We start from the raw sequence: 5,045 nt of genomic DNA on the forward strand, positions 1-5,045 counted from the left end.
CATGTACCTTGGTGAAAGGGGGTTAACTGTTTTCTTATTACCTCCTCAAATACAAAGCCCATAGTCATGTATGATCAGGGACCGTTTTTAATTAGTAGGAATCACCTCCACTGCTAAGTCACTGACATTTTGGCTTGCCAGTACCAAGCCACCATGACACTGTAGATATCTGGGATAGCTTCCAGATAAAAGTACCATTCCATTTCTGGATTTATCTGTACGTCCTGCCGCTGGTGGGTTGTGGCAAACTTCTCATACAGTTCCATTAAAGCTTGTTTCTTCACACCAGATTTCTGGAGCCAATGCTCATCATCCCTGTCTGCATGACAATGTAATGAATTGTGGATGTAACTACAGGGGCAGGGGTGGCATATCTCTGGTGCACACACTTGCAAGTGGGCTTGGCCAGCCTTAGTACAAATGCCAGGGAGCACAGACCTGAGTAAAACTTGCTGTGTCAGCTTACCCTCAAGTGTTCAAGGACCCATTGCTGGAACCCCAGGGTACAGAAAGCAGTTGGAAGGAAGCTCACAGCTGTTGCAGGAGAAGAGATTTGGGCCTGGTAGATTGATTTATAGAAAATGGGGAGCCAAAATAATTATCCTCTGAGGACCAGCTCTGGCTCTATTTTACAATGGTCTGCAATTTCTAAAGTTTCCAGGGTTTTTTTTCTGTTGCAAAAATACAGCTGCTACAAAGTCAGCTGCTAGTAAATTAACCTGGCTTGGAAGAAAAATGCTGGAAGAAAAAATAACAACAAAGATGTGCATCCATTCACCTTAATGAGGTGTGAACTTAAAAAGCTATGTAGGCCATATAAAGGCTACCAATAATTCTGAAGTATTTTTTTTTCTTCTTGTAAAAACAATAATGTTACAGAACCTCAGTAATCCCGTGCAGTGAATAAGGGAGGGGTTCTGCAAAGAAAGAGTTCCTTACCCTATTATTAAAGACTCTGCCATAATGCATAGACAAATGAAGGCATAATTAAAATTGCAGAGCAAGTAGGGCATTTTCTAACTTTTGAGTGCTTCACTTTGTAATCTGAATAATGTTCTTTAAATGTAGGTTTTCACTGTTGTCAGGCAGTTTCAAGGGCTTTTTCAGAGAAACATGGAGATGAAAATGAAAGTATATCCAATTCAGTTTTTGCCAGGCAGAAGTCAAATGTTACGTATCCGGATTCCTTAGTTATATTCCTGGCTCTGTGAAAGGGATGCTGTCTGGTGGTTAAAGTTGCATGCAAGTTCCAGGTCTTGAGCATTATGATTCCTGAGTGCAGTGTGTATGTCAGTGAAATTTTTGCATCACATAATGGCCACTTACTCGTTTCTGGCTCACCAAGCATTTTGTGCAGGTAGATTTGCAAGAGGAGCCCCCTTTCTAAATGGTCAAATGCATAAAGTTGGGTTGCGTGTTTTCCCAAAGGCACACTCGACTGGTGGATGTGACCTGTGCTGCTGTACTAGTGATCTGAGCTGAAATCATGGCCCATATAACTCAAAAGGAGTTTTCACACTTTTTTTAGAGGGATCAGATTTAACCCTCTCCAGAAGCAATCTTGTACAACCTCTGTAGTCCTCAGTTTCACAGCTCTTTAAAATAGAAGGGCTGATATTATTTCTCCTCATAGGGTTAGAGTCCAAAACCTTATTTGGGAGTAAATAAAATTCTGAATGCCAACCTGTGGAAACATGCAACTAGAACTCCAGGTCTCTCGGCCCAGTGTATCTTATCCTAACCAAAGAGTACTTTGATAGGGAAAAGAAGCAGAAGGATCTGTTTTGTCTGTGCCAAGTTTAGAGCTATAATTCTATCTAGTTGCTAGGAAACTATGCAGGAGGCTTAGTGGGGCCTGGGAACATATAAAGAGCAGCATGGCAAAAGTATGAACTTACAGAAATAATGAGCAAGTGTAGTGCACATGTGCAAATTGTGATTTTCTGTGGCTTAGAACTCAGTTGAATCTCACAGCAACAGCAAGAGGCACCTTTCCAAACACAGGATTCTTTCCCTGCAAGATTTTAAGTCTGTACTGGTTAGGTCTTACAGCTTTCTTTAAAAAAAAACTCTGAAAAAGTCTGATTTAGCCAAAGCAATTTATTTTTCATAGATCTACTATTTTTGAGAATCATCTTGACATTTCTTTAAAAAAAAATAATTTCAACAATTTGAAGCAGATACCAACCACATAAAATTTCAGCTTAAAGCTTTTAAAATGTGCTGAAGTTTTAAGCAACTTAAAAGTTATAAGCAAAGCTGCAACAACATCATAAAGCAGAGGATACAATGAAAAGTGCCAGGTAGATTTAATAAAGACATTTCTACTGTACTACCTGTAACATCTGTGTTTGTATTTTTATTCTGCCCATATCTGTGTTGTGATTGTGTGGCCACAGAATTTGATTCTTGTTTGTTCTGTGATTATGCTGCTGACACAATTTGCTGCTGAATCAACCACTTGCTACACACTCTTGTTCCAGAAAGTTGGCTTTCATTCAAATTATTTTTTCGTGGCTCATGGTGAAGAAACCTTGAAAACATGAGCAGAGTGTTCAGCAAAGCAGTGCTGTATTTCTGAGTCTGCAGGCAGCTTTGAACAATGGCTTTCAGCTGTGATCTTGCCAATTCATTTTTGGACACCTAAAGATAATAAATTAAGTACCACTACTAAGAACTATTTCACTGCTGCTCATTTCAAGAGAAATTCTACAAATGAGTTTATCCCAATCCAAAACTACCTCCCATTCTTTCCAGGTAAGAAAGTGAATACTCTGTGTTACTTACGTTATTTGATTTAGTTTGGTCCACTGCAAACTTAAAAAAATAATTTTAAGCTGTCAGAAAACTTCTTTTTTACTCTCAGAATGTTGTAAAATCTATGAAGCGTTAGGTAAATTTGTGTAGTTTGCCATGAGGTATGTAGTTTTGCTTAGATTTATAAAAAAAGAAACATTTAACCCATAAACCCAAATGCAATATAAATGAGAAATCAAAGGTTAGAGAAATGTGTATATATACTATGGTGCTTAAATTAAGATATTCAAGAGCAATGCCTGTAACAAACATCAACATACGCTAAATCTAGGCCTAATCTAAATTACTTGCTATAGATTTGAGGTACAGAAATCTTTCTATTTAAGACAATTGAATGCTTTATATATTATCAATATTTCTTTCAGTTGATAAAGTATGTAACATTCTTCGTTGTTTGCTACATCAGTTGCAGAGTGCAGGCTCACTCCTTATCAGAGGCACAGGAGAAACAAAGCAGAGACTAAAGGGTGTGAAAATGAGAATTTTAGTACATGTTAAAATAAGCTGTAATTTGGTAATGAAAAATTTCACCATTCTTTTAATGAACTGTGGTAAATGGGCCACTGACACTGGAAATTCACATTTAACTCTCAGTTTGAATTGTTAAAAAAAACAAAAGCAAAAAACCCAAAACAAAATGCTGACATGGAAAAGGCCTGCTCCTAGTCAATTGACTAGATGTCATATATAGTTTACAAAATCCATCGTAGACATTGCCTTAGCAATCACATTCACTCAAGTCACTAAACACACTATAAGTAAACATTCATAATTTCATTTTTCCACATTAGGCTTTTTAATAAAATAAGCAGAGGCAATGGAAAGAAAATATATCCATTGTTCTTATGATTTCCAGTTGTAATAATAATTACTATTCTTCATTTTAGGTGTAAAATGTATCTTTTTAAAAGCTTACCATTTTGTGCCTTTAATCAAATACGAGAGATTTGACATCCTGAAAACCCCCTACTCCCAGCAATGGTTTCTGAGAAGCAGTGAGGATTCTTTAGAGTCTTCACTGTGCAGTCAATGTTTAACACCACAAAAATTATTTAAGTTTTATAAATTTGCTAAAAAACATTTCCTCCATTCCTACTACAAGGGGGTTTTATTAGTTCCAGGCTGAGTCCCCAATTCAGCAAGAAGCTGTGTGTATTTGTGAAATCCTGAGCCTTTGGGTCTGGACCCAAGAACAATTGCTCTGTAGCAATTTTGCTTCTATGTGCAACAGTATCATCTCAAATTTTATGAGGGGTGTTTAATGCCATCCCTCTCTATCATAAAATTATATAATTACTCTCAAAGGACTTTTTTAGAAATGTGAGGAAAAAAATCTATATAAGTGCGTCCCATAAATATGTAGCTTGAATATTTTTGTATTTTAATTCGTTGTAATATCTGCAACAGTTGCAAACCATCATTCACTTTTTGTAATTCAGTTTTTAATTGTTAGAGAATATTGTGAATAGCAAAAAGATTCATATTGGTACATTACAACTATTTTTACATGTGTGGTCCTTTAAAATAACCAATTTATTTTATTTAATCTTTTTACCTTTAGGGGGGAAAAAGAATAAAAAAAAAAAAAGCTTTGGGATTGAAAACATGTATATGCCTAGTTCAGCCTGCGATAATATTCATTGTCCTTGAAATACTTAAATATAGAGTGTATATAACATTTTATTCACCATCACATATTTGGCACCAATAAAGATGGATCACGTGGCTATGGATTCAGAAGGGAACGAGTCTGATCCAGAGAAAGCATATGAGAAACAATGATGGGGATTTTTCAAAACTGGCTACTTAAATCTAATACTTACGGCCTAATTAAAAAAAATTCCTAGCACTCAGCAACTCCCATTTAAAATAATTCTCAGTGTTTGGAGCTGTAGGTTTGTCCCATATTATTTACTCATCCAGATTTGTAATTCACCTCAATAGGAATTTAGGGTATTCCTCAAAGCTAAGATTAGGTACTAGGTTGCTTTATTTCAGCAGAATATGGATGTAATCCTGCTTGGGTTGTTTTTTTGGGGGGGTGGGGGAAAGTTTCCCTTCAAAAACAAAACCGATTTCAAAAAACAAGTTGAAGGATGCTAGTTTCTATTCTGTAGTAGTCAGTTTAGATATGGTAATTATTTTGATTTCCATATTTATATCAAATATATCTGTGATAGGAAGACTTGATCCACACACACACACACACACACACACACACACACACA

Source organism: Gavialis gangeticus, unplaced genomic scaffold, assembly GCF_001723915.1.
Source record: "Gavialis gangeticus isolate Ggan-Ray unplaced genomic scaffold, GavGan_comp1, whole genome shotgun sequence".
Classification (NCBI taxonomy): Eukaryota; Metazoa; Chordata; order Crocodylia; family Gavialidae; genus Gavialis; species Gavialis gangeticus.